At 38.7% G+C, this 16704-nt stretch overlaps 1 protein-coding gene across 2 annotated transcripts in view; it reads left to right on the top strand.

Annotated features, from left to right (window-relative positions):
• LOC148862181 (CSC1-like protein ERD4) overlaps positions 1-16704 on the top strand; it is a 105193-nt gene that overhangs the window by 38024 nt on the left and 50465 nt on the right. The gene's annotated exons all lie outside the window — the stretch shown is intronic.

Genomic DNA, 16704 nt, shown 5'->3' with positions numbered 1-16704 from the left:
TGGGACCCTTTGGAGTCCTTTAGAGTGCCTTTTTTAAGTACTTTTGAGTTTTTGTCTTCAAACCCCTTATTAGGGCATTCTTGTCATTGTGCCTATATTTTACCTTAAGTATAAAATGAGAGGGGGTAGCCATAACTGATTGCTCTCTCATTCTTTTCTCTATTCTTCTTCTTTTCTCTCTTCTCTCAAGAACACTTCCTTTTTTCATATTTTCATGTTTTTTTATTTTTGTAGATTTCTACTAGTTGAAATCCATCGCCGACAGTTTAGGTTTCTATTAGAGGAAGTGTAAACCCTGGTATTCACTTTGTCTAACAAAGGGGTCGATCCTATCACTATGATCACCCACTCAAGTAATTTCCTAAATTGCCCTAATATGCCTAGATATTGACCCTTGATGGATCTCACCAATTAGCCTATCAAAAGAAATTTAGTCCAAAACCTAGTATAGTATCATAATCAAGTCTAGGGTTAAGAATAACTTTCCAATTTTGCCTATCTATTTCTAAGGTCCAGGGCATAACTGAAAATTGGTCTAGGTTCAACACTTCTTCCAGACACCCACTAGTTGTGCTTGGGGTCTAACCCTAGCAGCTAAAGCAAGTTGCTTCACTAATTCGATAGCACACCAATGTCAACCCTGTCAAAATAAACTCCCAAAGTTTATCCAATGGCTGAGAACATTCTAAATTAACAAAAGTCTTATAAGTGTCTAATTTAAGGAGTAATTCACAAAAATTTATACCAATTTGAACATAAAACAATAATGTACTTATGTTATTTATTCATAAATGTTTATGTACATCAATCTAATTGGAGCTAAGGACATACTCTATCCAATAGTTCCTACTTAGATGACACTTGTTGAAGGAAGGGAAATCTTGGATGGGGTGATGGTTGCAAGTGAGTGTTTAGATGCAAGATTAAGAAGTGGTAGGGGAGAGGTTAATTTTTAAGATGTATATTGAGAAGGCTTATAGTCATGTGGAATGTGGTTTACTGAAGGAAGTCTTGGGGAGGATGAGTTTTGGAGAAAGATGGAGGAGCTAGATGTTTTGCTTATGTTTTTCATTTTCATTTTCCTTTTTGGTGTTGGTTAATGGTGTCACAACACAATATTTTCAGGCTTCAAGAAGTATAAGGTAGGGTAATCCTCTCTCTCCACTATTATTTGTGTTAATTGTAGGTACTAAGCAGGCTGGTGTCTAAGGTGCAGAGTTGGGAATGATAGAAGGCTTCAAAGTTGGCAAGGAAGGTGTTCCCATCACTCATCTTCGATTTGTAGATGAAATATGATTTTTTTGAATGCTTTTTAGGACCAAGTTTTGAAGTTTAGGACCATTCTTGAATGCATTGAAGTCTTTTCTGGTCAGAAATTAATAGAATGAGATGATTGGAGTTGGAGACATTTCTCAGTCTTGATTAGAGGAGTGTGCAACAACTTTGGGTTGTTTGGTGGCGAAATTTGGGAATCTCCTTTCACTTATTTGGGGCTTCCAATTGGTGCAAAAGCTTCAATGTCATCTGCTAGAAGCCAGTGTTCAATAGTGTGGAAAAACTCCTAGGATCTCTCTCAATTACTCCTAGAATCTCCCTCAATTAGGGATTGATTAAATCTTTCCCTTAATCCTAGGATATGACTTTCCTAATTTTATTCAAATCTAATCTTTCCTAAATTTATTCAAATTTGTAATCAATCAAATCAAATCTTTCTAAATTTGCAGCAAATCATATCTTTCTTAATTTGCCACAAATCATATCTTGTTGACACTTCCCCTCAAGTTGGTGCAAAGATATCTATCATGCCCAACTTGCTAACTTGAAGTTCAAATGGTTGTCTCAACAAGCCCTTAGTCAAAACATCTGCAACTTCCTGCGTGGTTGGTACAAACAGAGTGCAAATTATTCCTTCTTCAAGTTTTTCCTTTATAAAGTGTCTGTCAATCTCAACATGTTTAGTCCTGTCATGTAGAACTGGATTATGAGCAATGTTGATAGCTGCCTTGTTATCACAATACAGTTTCATAGGAAAACTCACTAGTCTCTTAAGATCTGCTAGCACCCTCTTTAGCCAAAGAACCTCACACATTCCTTGAGCCATTGATCTGAATTCAGCCTCAGCACTGCTTCTAGCAACTACACTTTGCTTCTTGCTTCTCCAAGTGACTAAATTGCCCCAAAGAAATGTGCAGTACCCCGAAGTTGACCTTCTATCAGTGATTAAGCCTACCCAATCCGCATCTATATACACTTCAACCCCTCTCTTCTCATTTTTCTTGGAGTCCTTTTCCTGGTGTGCCTTTTAGATAAAATTCAATACACAGCTTCAAGATGTTCTTCGTACGGGGAGTGCATAAATTGACTCACCATGCTCACAGTGAAGGCAATGTCAGGATGTGTATGTGACAAGTAAATCAATCTTCCTACCAGCCATTGGTAACTACCTGCATCTACTGGAACCCCATCTTTAACTTCTCTGAGTTTAGCCTTAACTTCTATCGAAGTGTTTGAAGGTTTGCATCCACTCATTCCAGTTTCTTTCAAGAGGTCTAGAATGTATTTTCGTTGCGAAACCACAATGCCCTTCTTTGATCTAGCCACTTCTGAAGGTTTGCATCCACTCATTCCAGTTTCTTTCAAGAGGTCTAGAATATATTTTCGTTGCGAAACCACAATGCCCTTCTTTGATCTAGCCACTTCCATTCCAAGAAGGTAACTTAGCTGGCCTAAGTCTTTAATCTCGAATTCCTTGGCTAAGCTCTGCTTTGTTCTACTCATCTCTTCAATATCATCTCCAGTCAAGATTATGTCATCAACATAGACAATCAGAACCGGTACCTTGTCTTCGGTGGATCTTTTTGTGAAAAGAGTATGATCAGATTGTCCTTGACTATATCCTTGACTTTTAACAAACCTTGTGAATCTTTCAAATCAGGCTCTGGGAGACTATTTAAGTCCATATAGAGACTTTTTTAGCTTGCATACTGTAAAATAAGAGTAAACTGAGGAAGAAGAAGAATTTGTTGTATTATTCATCAATCTCGTATGTATATATACAAGTTACAAATTCTATGTTAGGAAAGAATATATTAGGAATGAAGACTAATCAAATTCCTACAAATCTGTCCTACAATCAAGGTAAATCATATCTCCCTAGTATTTATTTCCTATTTTAGTTATACAGTCTGTAACATCACATCTCCCTAGTATTTACTTCCTATTTTAATTATACAGTCTGTAACATCTTCCTATTTTAATTATACAGTCTATAACACTCCCCCTCAAGCTGGAGCATAGATATCATGCCCAACTTGTTACAAAGATAATCAACCCTTACCCCATTAAGAGCCTTCATGAAGATATCTCCCAGTTGTTCTCCTGTTTTCACATAACCTGTGGAAATCAAACCTTGCTGAATCTTTTCACGAACGAAATGGCAATCAATCTCGATATGCTTAGTTTGTTCATGAAAAACATGATTAGATGCAATGTGAAGAGCAACTTGGTTATCACACCACAACTTGGTTGGTACTGAAGTTTTAAGACCTACTTCAGTCAGAAGCTGATATATCCACATTATTTCACACACAGACTTGGCCATAGCTCTATATTCCGATTCTGCACTCGAACGTGAGACAACATTCTGCTTCTTGCTTTTCCATGAAACTAGATTCCCTCCAACAAATATACAATAGCCTGAAGTAGACCTTCGATCTTCCTTGGATCCTGCCCAGCCAGCATCTGAAAAACATTCAATTCTAGTATGACCATGATTGCCATACAAAATTCCTCACCCAGGTGCTCCTTTTAAGTAGCACAAAATTTGTTCTACAGTTATCCAATGATTAATTGTTGGAGAGGACATGTACTGACTCACCACACTAACTGAATACGCAATATCTGGACGAGTTACAGTAAGATAATTCAACTTTCCAACCAATCTTCTATATCTCTCAGGATCTTCAAATAATTCACCATCTTTTGTGAGCTGCAAGTTAGGAATCATTGGAGTGCTACATGGCTTAGCTCCCAACTTTCCTGTCTCAGACAACAAGTCAAGTACATATTTCCTTTGAGATAAGAATATTCCCTTCTTGCTTCTTGTTACCTCAACACCCAAGAAGTATTTCAACATTCCCAAATCTTTGGTATGAAATTGAGTGTGGAGAAAGGATTTAAGGGATGAAATCCCTGTAGTATCACTCTCTGTAATGACAATATCATCCACATACACAACTAACAAAATGATGCCAGCAGCAAAGTGCTTGAAGAAAACTGAATGATCAGAATTACTTTTCTTCATACCAAAATTCTCGACTACCTGACTAAACTTTCCAAACCAGGCACGGGGACTCTGCTTCAACCCATACAGAGACTTATGAAGATAGCAAACTTTCCCATACTCCCCCTGAGCAAGGTAAATCATATCTCCCTAGTAATTACTTCCTATTTTAGTTATACAGCCTGTAACATCATATCTCCCTAGTATTTACTTCCTATTTTAATTATACAGTCTGTAACATCTTCCTATTTTAATTATACAGTCTGTAACACATACCTTAGTTCCAAACTTCTCAGTGAAACCAGGTGGAAGATCCATATATAATTCTTCTTCCAAGTTTCCATTCAAAAAGGCATTCTTCACATCCAGCTGATTCAGTGGCCAGTCAAGGTTAGCTGCAACAGATAAGAGTACTCGAACTGTATTTAGTTTTGCCATTGGAGAAAAAGTCTCAGAGTAGTCCACTCCATACGTCTAAGTAAAGCCTTTAGCTACTAGGCGAGCCTTATATCTCTCTAAGGATCCATCTGAGTTGTACTTCAGAGTGAACACCCATTTACAACCAACAACTGTCTTTCTATCTGGTAGATCCACTTTCTCCCAAGTATCATTCTTTTCCAAAGATCTCATCTCCTCAAAAACAGCTTCTTTCTACTCAGGAACATTTAGAGCCTCTTGGATACTGTTAGGAATGGAAACACTAGACACTTGTGAAATAAAGGCACAATATGAAGGTGAAATATTTTTGTAAGATACAAAATTTGATAGAGGATGTTTTGTACAAGACCTAACACCTTTCCTAAGAGCAATGGGAAGATCAAGCTGACTGGAAGAATTAGAATTACCTGGAGGAATATTTTCAGGTATTTTTGGAGAATTATTATGAATTTCATGATCCACCCTCAGATCAGATTCTTGTTGATGCTGCGGAATAGTGCCTCTCCTTTTTAGTTCTAGATGTTCCCTTGAATATACAAGGCCTTTATACTGTTTCACACACATCTCTGTTGTTTCAGCTTTTTTATTTTGAGATGGCATCACCGAAGGTTGTTCATTTTCAATATTTAATTCATTTGTTTCCACTTATTTTGTATTTTCTGCCTCACTTTCTTTCGGTGACTGGTTGTGAGGAACATCATTATGGACAAATTCAAACGTTAAATCAGAACCAACTAAAAGACCATCTTCACTAGTGTTGCTCTCCCCCTGAAGATGGGAGTGTTTGTAGTAGGAGGTTCCTTCAAAGAATGTGACATCCATAGTCACAAACATCCTTTTCAAAATTGGCTCAAAGCATTCGTAACCTCTTTGATTAGTGGGATAGCCTACAAAAATACATTTATGTGCTTTTGGATCAAGTTTTGAACGTTTAGGATCATGGTTATGAACAAAGGCCACACTTCCAAAAATTTTTAAGGGAATGTGTCACTAGCCAAGAGTTTGGAAAACAGTCAATGAAAACCTGTATGGGTGTTTTAAAATCCAAAATTCGTGTAGGCAGTCTGTTAATCAAATAAGAGGTTGTTACAACGGCTTCTCCCCAAAGAAACTTAGGAACCTTAGTTTGAAAACTTAGGGCTCTAGCAACTTCAAGGAGATGTTTGTTTTTCCTTTCAGCCACCCCATTTTGTTGATGTGTATTATTACATGAACTTTGGTGTACAATTCCTTTCTCAGCAAAAAAATTCCCTAACACATTGTTAAAAAATTCCTTTCCATTATCACATCGAAAAATTTTAATCTGAGTCTGAAATTGTGTTTGGACCATGTTATAGAAAGTTTTAAGCACAGTTTCAGCATCTGATTTCTCTTTTAAAAGGAAAACCCAAGTGACCCTAGTATGATCGTCAATAAAAGTAATGAACCAATGCTTTCCAGAAAGAGTTGTTACTCTATAAGGACCCCAAACATCATTGTGAATCATGGTAAATGGTTTTGATTTTTATATGGTTGGGATGAAAAAACAGCACGATGATGTTTTGCTAATTCACAAGACACTTAAAACACGAATGATTTTTATTCATGAATAACTTGGGAAATAGATGCTTTAAATATTGAAAGCTAGGATGTCCTAACCGATAATGCCACAACAAAACTTCTAAGACCAAAAATTAACCCGACAATTATGATCAAGGGTTAGTTTGTTGACAGATAAGAGATTGTATAATAGGTTAGGAACATGTAGAACATCTTTAAGGTTTAGAGAAGGAGAAATAGACATAGTTCCTTTCCTAGCAATAGTAGCAAAGGAACCATCTGCAATTTTAACCTTTTGATTCCCTGCACAGGGTCTATATGTAGAGAAGAATTGTGAAGTGTCGGTCATATGATCAGTGGCACCTGAATCTAATATCCAGGAGCCATTAGATTTGGTACAATCAATGGCTGCAGTGAAAAAATTACCTGACTGGGCTAGAGAGCAGGATGGGTTAGAGTTTCTTAACGATTGAGATTGAAACATTTTATATAAGTGCTCTATTTGTTCTTTTGTGAAAGGAAGAGACTCTGAGGATGATTGCTGCCCTGGATCCGAATTGCTTACTTGAAGCGCGCGGACATCTCCCCCTGACTTGTTGTCACTGTCTGATTTTTTCTTCCAACCTGCTGGTTTCCCATGCAACTTCCAACAGGTTTCCCGAGTATGCCATGGCTTTTTACAATGATTACACCAAGGCCTTTGCTTTCCTCCTCGTTTATCCGTCTATGTCTGCACCTCGGGCCACAAGAGTAGACCCTTCATTCTCAGTTTTTGTTTCATTAACATTCTTCAACATCACTTGCCGCCGTGCTTCTTCTTTACGCACTTCTGAAAAAACTTCTCTTATAGTAGGCAAGGGCTTTCGCCCTAAGATACGTCCCCGAACCTCATCGAGTTCTTTATTCAAACCAGCCAAGAAGACAAAGACCCGACCTCTTTCTATCTTCTTTTTATACCGAGCACTATCACTCGGACTTTCCCATTCTTCTTCAAATAAATCCAGCTCCTGCCAAACAGCGATCATCTCATTATAATAAGCAATTACTTCACGCTTACCTTGCTGCATCTTCCACATTCGGGTATTCAGTTCAAACAGTTGTGAATGATTGTCCAGATTTGAATGGTTTCCCTAACAGCTTCCCACACATCACGAGCAGTCGACAGGAACATGAATGGTTTTCCAACCACAGGATCCATAGAGTTGATCAGCCAGGCGGTAACCATAGAATTTTCAGAACGCCATTGCCTGTTCTTTGGATCATCAGTGGCTGGCGGTTTTACTTCGCCATTCAAATAGCCGAGTTTCCCTTTGCCGTCGATCACCAACCGCACGGACTGAGACCACTCAAGATAATTCTTTCCATTCAATTTGTGAATGGTAATCTGAAGAGAATTCTCAGAGAGAGAGATGGCCACTAACTGAATACCTCCCTCCAAAGATGTCACACCACTGGTAGCATCCGAAGAGGCTGAACCAGAGCCAACCATGGCCGCCTTAAAATTCATGATCGGACCCTAAAGCTCTGATACCATGTGGAAAAATAAAGAGGAAGAGAAGAAGAAATACTTTTGTATTGATAATGTGTTGAAAAAACATGTTGAGCATACAACTTAAATAAGAAAAGATAGGAGAGACAAACTCCTAGGATCTCTCTCAATTACTCCTAGAATCTCTCTCAATTAGGGATTGATTAAATCTTTCCCTTAATCCTAGGATATGACTTTCCTAATTTTATTCAAATCTAATCTTTCCTAAATTTATTCAAATATGTAATCAATCAAATCAAATCTTTCTAAATTTGCAGCAAATCATATCTTTCTTAATTTGCCACAAATCATATCTTGTCGACAAATAGAATTTATCAAAGATTAGCAGGATGGAAAGGAAAGTATCTCTCTCTTGGGGAGATAATTGCATTAATAAAAGGTGTTTTATATAACTTCCCATGTATTACTTGTCCTTAAAGTTCCATCATTTACGGTGAATTCAATTGAGAAGATGCAAAGGGACTTCCTTTGGGGTATTAAAGGGATAGAAAAGAAGTATCACTTAGTAAAATGGGATTGGGTTTATAGGGATAAAAAAGATGGAGGGTTGGGAGTTAGGAGAGTGTAGTTATTTAACAAGGTGATTTTGCATAAATGGCTTTCGAAGTTTGGGGTGGAAAGGAATGCTCTTTGGAGAAGGGTAGTGGCTCAATTGGTGTGGGGGTGAGACTGCATTGGGTTAAAAGATGTGTTAATTCCTTTGTAGACACACTTGCCAAACAAGGAATGCGAAGGAATCAAATTTTTTGGTCTATCTTATAATTCTGTTGTTCCTCATGGGGAGAGTTAAGAGAGTTTACCTCTCCCTACACCTGTACTTGTTTCTCATTGCTTAATTCTAATAAAATGGTTCTATTATTGATAAATAAAGGGTGGTGGCATGTGAATATGGGGTTGTGGACTTTGGATGGGATACAAAGGAGGTCAAATATTAATATGGGGTGTATGTTTGGAAAGGTAATCTACTTTCCTGAATTATGTTTGTTTCAAGGTTGGAGATAGTTCATCTATAAGGTTTTGGGAATATTATTGGGCAGGGATTAGTAAATTTTGTGACTTATGCCCTTGGTTGTACAATTTAAGTAGGAAAAATGTCTATCGCAAATTCCATTAAAATGCTCCAAGAAAAGGTAGTATGGGGCCCGAAATTTAGAAGGCCTTGTTTGATTGGGAAATTTAGGAACATTTAAAGTCATTGTCAAAGCCACAGCCAAGGGAGATACAAGTTGAGAGAAGAAATGTCAGAAGGTGGAAGAAGTTCAAGAATAGGGTTTTCTCTATGATTTTTTTTAATCCACTTGCAAGAAATCAAGTTGAAAAGTCAAAAGTAAAAAGAGTGTGGGGAAACCCAATTCCCCCTAGGGTGGATGCCTTTACATGGTTGGTTGCATTGGATAGCATTCTCACATAGGATCATATCCAAAATAGAGGAGTTCAGATTGTTGGTCAATGTTATTTATGTAGCGCTGCTAAAGAGAACATGTTGCATATTTTCTTTGGCTACTTCTATCCAAAGTATATTTGGAGATTTGATTTTGGTTTCTTTAACATTGAGATTTGGGAACCAAGATTGCACATAAACAATTTTGCTCATTGCCCTACATTTAAGAGGAATATTAAGGTGAAGGTTGCTTGGAGTTATGTTCCTTTTGCCATTTGTTGGGAAATCTAGAAGGAAAGAAATAGAAAAATTTTTTAAGACAAAGCTCGAGATATCAAAGGAATCACTTAGAAATGGCTTTTAGTTTTTGTTTGATTTGGATCCTAGGAATTAATGTCTTATATCTGAATGTTATGATTTTTTTGTATTTCTTTTAATCTTGGTCTGTTTGTTTGGTAATTCCTCACCACCTCTTTTAAAGTACTCCTTTTTCTATTTTTTAATAAATTTTTTTGTTTACTATAAAATAGTTTCCATTCCAATACCCCTAATTGACTCAAACCTTTGGCTCTAGAAAGTATTTGTCTGCACACCACTAATCTAATTGAAACTTACCCTTAAGCCTAGAAACTTAGCCCTTGTCACCCATCCAAGTTTCATGCATAATCTCCTCCATTTGACCCTTGAATGAACCTAGATTCCGTTATGAGACACTAAATTGTCCAGTCCAACTTCACTTAGAATGCTTTGAACTATTACATCCTCCATCCTGCACTCTTGTTCAAAGAATAGTTTTTACTTCCACCAAACTCAAATTCCATTCCAGCCAATCTCATGGGCCAAAGACCCATAATATTTAATCCACTTTTCTGACACCACTCTTACTAGGGATTATCATTCTTGGCCCAACCTGACCTAGCCCATGTGAATTAACCCTAGTTGTTTCTAGGTTAAAGTAGAGAAGAAGAAAGAAAAGAGAAAGAAGAAGAAGGAGAGGAGAAGAGTGTTCGGCCAGACTAGAAGAGAGGATGTTCAAAAAATCTCTCTCCTAGCCGACCCACTTGACTTTTATTCATAAAACTTAAGTTACAAGAAAGACAATTTTGTCCCTCATAGAAGATGGAACACATACTTAAACTCAGATACAATAGACATTTCACTTTCAATAAAATACACCAGAATGACCAAAATACACCTGACCGAGCATTCTAACACTCCCCCTCAAGCTTGAGAGTATATATCATATAGTCCCAGCTTGTTACAAATGTAATCTATTCTTCCCCAAGACAATCCTTTTGTGAAGAGATCTGCCCACTGATTTCCTGAGCTCACATGAGATGTAGTTATTACTCCACTTATCACTTTCTCTCTCACAAAGTGACAATCCACCTCAATATGTTTAGTTCTTTCATGGAAGACAGGATTGGATGAGATGTGAACAGCAACTTGGTTATCACAGTATAGTTTCATGGGTTTGTCAATTGAGAAACTCATCTTCTGTAGTAGGTTCTTCAGCCATACTAGTTCACATGTGGTATGGGCCATAGCCCTGTACTCTGCTTCCGCACTACTTCTTGCCACCACTGTTTGCTTCTTGCTCTTCCAAGTTACAAGATTGCCACCCAGGAAGGTACAATACCCTGTGGTTGACCTCCTGTCTGATATAGAGCCAGCCCAATCAGCATCTGTGTACCCTACTATCTCAAGAGTTCCTCCCTTTTGGTATAACAAACCACGACCTGGTACCTAACAATTCTTAGAGCAGCTTCCCAGTGAGGAACTTGGGAATGTTGCATAAACTAACTCACCACACTCACAACAAATGATATATCCGGTCGGGTAATGGTCAGGTAGTTCAACTTTCCCACCAACCTTCTGTATCTTCTAGGATCATCAAACTCTTCACCTACATCCACACTTAACTTGGCATTGAGTTCCATAGGAGTCTCTGCTAGTTTAGAACCTAACAACCCTGTTTCTTCAAGTAGATCAAGAACATATTTCCTCTAACATAGGTTGATCCCCTGTTTTGACCTCGCAACTTCTATTCCTAAGAAATACTTTAGCTTCCCCAGATCTTTCGTATTGAAGTGGTCCTATAAGAATTTTTTCATCCTGTCAATTCCATTGTTGTCACTTCCAGTTATGACAATATCATCCACATACATGACTAGCAAGATTTTTCCATCTTTTGAGTTATAGCTAAACACAAAATGATCAACCTGACACTGTTTCATCCCAAAGGCCTTCACCACTTCACTGAACCTGCCGAACCATGCACGAGAAGATTGTTTCAGTCCATAGATTGCCTTTTTGAGCCTCCACACCTTACCAGCCTCCCCTTGAGCAACAAACCCTGGTGGTTGCTCCATATACACCTCCTCAACAAGATCCCCATGTAGGAAGGCATTTTTTATGTCAAGTTGTAGGAGAGGCTAATCATACATAGTAGCCAATGAGATCAACACCTGAACTGAACCAATTTTAGCCACAGGAGAGAATGTCTCCATATAGTCCACACCATATAACTGAGAATAGCCCTTGGCCACTAACCGTGCCTTCAATCGTTCCACACTGCCATCAGGCAGATGCTTCACTGTATAGACCCATTTACACCCAACAGTGTGCTTACCAGGAGGAAGGGTGGTGAGTTCCCACGTATGATTATGTTGTAGGGCAGAGAGTTCTTCTTCCATGGCTTGCCGCTACCTTGGAGAGGTAAGGGCTTCCTGTACTGTCTTGGGAATGGGAACCGATGAGAGTAATGATATAAACTTGCAATGAGAAGCATAAAGGTGAGCAGTGGAAACATAGTCTAAAATGGGAAGAGAAGTACAAGTATGTTTACCTTTCCGCAAAGCAATAGGGAGATGAAGATCTGAGGGAGAAGGAGCAGTAGCAGGATCTGTCGACGGGTGCTGAAGTGGAGGAGGAGCCGAAGCACTTCTGTGGGTATACACTTGAGTAATTGGCGGCCTCTCTGTAGTAACAGGCATATGATGTGCATGTACAGTAGGAGTGGGAGCTACGGGAAGGGGGTCCACAACCGGAACAGGAAGAGGAACCACAGAGGGAGAAGAAGAGACCCCGGCATCGGAGAAAAAAGTAATTGATTCAAAGAAGGTGACATCAGGGCACACAAATGATTTATGAAACTTAGGGTTATAACACTTGTACCCTTTCTGAGTCCTTGAGTAGCCAAGAAAAATACACTTCGTAGCTCGAACATCTAGCTTGTCTACTCTAGGCCCCAAGTGTTGAACAAAACAAACACAGCCAAAGACTCTTGGGGTGAGAGGAAAGGGAGACAAGGTGGGGAACAACACGGAGAAAGGGGATTGACTTCCAAGGATTGACATGGGCATCCGATTTATCAAAAAACAGGATGTAAGAACAGAATCACTCCAAAAATACTTTGGGACATGCATATTGATCATCAAGGACCGAGCAGTTTCAAGAAGATGTCTATTTTTCCGTTTAGATACACCGTTTTGTTGTGGGGTGTAGGCACAAGAAGTTTGATGAATTATTCCATGATGGTTTAGGTATTGCTGAAATGATGAGGATATGTATTCTTTGGCATTATCGGAGCGAAGTATTTTCATATGAACACCAAATTGAGTGCGTTTTCAGCATGAAATTTCTGAAAAATAGAGAACAATTCACTACGGTCTTTCATAAGATAGATCCATGTCATCCTTGAAAAGTCATCAACAAAGATTACCAAATACTTAGACCCATTGTATGAAACCACTTTAACTGGACCCCATACATCAGAATGAACTAAAGCAAAAGGATTTGAGACACGACTATCAATTCTTTGACTAAATGAGACTCGATGATGTTTTCCCAACTGGCATGACTCACAATCTAATGATGAAACATGACTCAAGGAAGGAACTAGCAGCTTCAAAGCCTTGAGAGAAGGATGACCCAGTCTTCAGTGCCATTGGAGATGAGTAAGAGACAACTGAAAAGCCATTGGAGGGCCACCACCATCAAGTTAATACAAACCACCGGCTTCATGCCCTCCACCAATCTTTGTCCCCGTCTTGAGATCCTGAAACACACAAGAAGAAGGATAGAAGGTTACAGAACAATTAAGGGACTTGGTTAATCTGCTAACGAACATAAGGTTAAAAGGGAACTTAGGAACATGTAGAGAAGATGGGCCGAATGGCCCATAGGTTGTTTATTCTTTCTTGTTATTTATGTTTCTTTTCTGTAATGGGCCTTATTCTGGGCCCATCCTGTCTATATTAAGTTCTTTGTAAATTCTTGCTCACCTAAGGGCCTCCTTGTAATTATTCAAATATATCTTAATAAAAGAATGTTAGGGTGCTGAGAGAGTGTAGGTTCGAAACTCTCATTCTCAGACCCTCATTGCTGAACTCTCAAGCTCTCCTCTCTTCAGTTTTCTTCATGCTATCAGAGCATATCTGAACCTGAATATCATAGGGCTGGAAGCTTAGTCACATACTGCCTGATTCTTGGAGGTCAATGGACGAGCCCAAGACTAGAATCTCTTGGGGAAGGGGTTCGGTGGCCAGGAAGAATCAGAGAAAAGAAAAGGGGGGGGGGGGGGGAAGGAGAAGGGGAACAGCTCGGTTCTGTTTCCAAATAGTTGGGCCGAACCTATGGTTGTTTGAGGACTGTTAACAGCCCTCAAAGATTGCTGTAAGTGATCAAATTATAACTTAGGTCAAGGGTTTGATGGGCCATTACATAGACCAATTCGGCCCATACTTAAAAAATCCAGATTGGATTAGATTAAAGCAAGAGAAGCCCACTCAGTTTTGGACAAGCATATGGGCTAAACTGCTTTTTTGCAGTTGGTCCTATATACCAAGTTAGCATTGATACCAATTAGAAAAGTTTAACCTGTGGAGATACTCTCTTGAGACGAACCACCAGAAACTGCATTGCCAACAAGGTCCCAACATGTCTCTTTGGCATGTTTGGTCTACCACAATGAGAACACCTTAACTTATCTTTGTCAACTTCCTCAGCTCTCTTCATCCCTACACCACCCTTTTTATTTCCATTCCCTTGGGTAAGAGAGCAACCTGCTACTCCCCCTCTGGAGGATTCATGGTTATCCTCCTACTTTCCTCTGACTGAACCAGAAAGTACACTTCCTAAAGTGATGGGAGCTCCTTACTCCCTAAAATTTCAACTCTAATGGGCTCATAACTAAGGTTAAGACCAGCCTAGAAGGCAAGCACGAACTGCTGGTTCACAAGTTTTTTATACTCTCTTGCATTTGACTCATTCTTTTAATCAACTGTTTGATAATAATCAAGTTCCTTCCACATCAAGGTAAGGGAAGAATAGTAGGATGACAAACTTTTCTCCCCTTGTTTACAAGTGGATGACTCAACCTAAAGTTGATAAATACGAGCATAGTATCCCTGCTTAGAAAAAAATAGCCTTAGCTTGATCCCAAATCTCCTTTGTTGTATTAGATCACATAAAGTTCGTCCTCAGGCTAGGGCAAATAGAGGTAACAAGCCAAGACATAATCAAATAATTGTCTTAATCCCACTTATCACGAGTAGGACCAACCTCCTTGGGTTGAGGAGCATCACCAAACAAATATCCAATCTTTCCTCTTGAGCCCATATACAGTTTAACACTTTTTGACCACTCCAAGTAATAGCTACAGGGAAACTCCAACTTTCAGCCCCTGGACCATATTCTGACTTCTGATGACTTTGGTCCTTTGGATATGATTGGATCATTAGTAGACATTGCCAAACACAACAAAATGCAACAACCACACTTAAAACTTGTACCAAAAGATGAAAGCAGCAACAACAAAGGAAAAACAGGACTGTCTGTCTGCTAACAGCACACATAGCAGCTAGAAGACACAGAACTTCTTACACAATGATCAAATCAGTAGTCGAAATAACTTCAAACACCACCAATCCAAAAAAGAAAAGAAAAACACATCCATCTGATTCTCACAACTTATATACTACCAAAAGCTTGACCTTTTGATAGTACAGCCACAAGTGCCACCACCATCCAGATAGTATAGTCCTCCAGCTTCATGCCTGCCATCAATCATCCTCCCCATCTTGAGATCCTGCCATCAATGCCTTGGTTAATTTACAAACAGACAAGAGACTAAAGGGGAATTTAGGAACATAAAGAACTGAGGGTAATGATGAATCAAGAGTTACATTGCCAGTACTAGAAACTGAGGAAGTAGTACCATCGGCCAAAGTAATAAATAGATTGTGACGTGGAAGAGTGGTAAGGGAGGAAAACACATATGGAGACCCAGTCATATGGTCTAAGGCTCCAAAGTCAATAGTCCATGTAGATGGTTTGGACTGAGAAACTAGACACATAATACATGATTTGGCAAGGATCACAATACCACTAGAAGAAGATGATAGACATTGTTTTTCATACTCCTTGTATTATAAAAACTAACTCCTTGTCTTTTCCTGTTGCAGAAGTAGATGTATCATTGATAGTAGATTCCTCCCCAAATAGATGCATGATTAGCCCATGTGGAAGGAGGACCATGTGTCCCTCTCTCCCTCAATGATTTCACTCACGAATAAAGCCACGTCCACCAGTATCTCATCCTCAAACACCACTTCCATCCCTACCACCTATCTGTCCACCTCTACCACCACCCCTTACTCCAGTACCTCTGCCACGTATACCTCCTCTTCCACCTCTATTAGCTGCCATAGCTGAGTTTTCGGTTATTGAGGTAGAATCAACATGTGAAGTAGAAACTCTCCTGACCATAGTCGATTATAATCAAACCCTTTTTGAAGATTGATTATAGAAGGGAAAAAGTTGTCCATGGCGTTCAGTAACAGAGTTCTCTAATCAGTTGTGTCAATATGCTCTGATACCATCTTCAAAATAAATAAAAATAGAATAAAATAAGTGGTAAAAATAGTAGAAGTCTCCCCTAGAAGTCTCAGTCTGAAAGAGAAAGAGTAGAGATAGACGCAAGAAGAAGTGAAGAACTAGGGCTGAAAGTAGTAGACATCGAGAGTCTGTTCATCTCTCTAACTGCCGCCCACTTTTATTGATTTACTAATAAATATCAAATTAAAACTTTACCCCTAACTAACAAAGAAGAGAAATATAACATAACATAATATGAAATCCCAACTACGCCCCTACTGACCGTAAATAGAAAATAAGATAAATAAAGACACTTCAACAGTATAAAATTATAAATCCATTACAAAAGAAATATATCAAAATTAAGCACCAAGTTATTCTTTTGTAGACCATGTATCATTTTTCCTTACCAATTATTAGGTATGTTGCTGAGTTTTTCATCATCAGTGTTCTTCCAATAGCGCAAAGACCACAGTAATTCTTTTGTAGACCATTTTCCTGTACCATTTACCATTTTTCTCTGATCATATGAAATCCTCTGCGTTAGCTATGCTTACCTAATCAGTGAAGTTTGTTGTAGATTCATGCCCACTTTATGTTCATACCATGCAATCTAGTATTTGAAGTTGTTTGTTT

Source organism: Nelumbo lutea, chromosome 4 (assembly GCF_056320005.1).
Source record: "Nelumbo lutea isolate HS-2025 chromosome 4, American lotus-T2T, whole genome shotgun sequence".
Classification (NCBI taxonomy): Eukaryota; Viridiplantae; Streptophyta; class Magnoliopsida; order Proteales; family Nelumbonaceae; genus Nelumbo; species Nelumbo lutea.
This window is presented reverse-complemented; position numbering and strand designations above follow the sequence as displayed.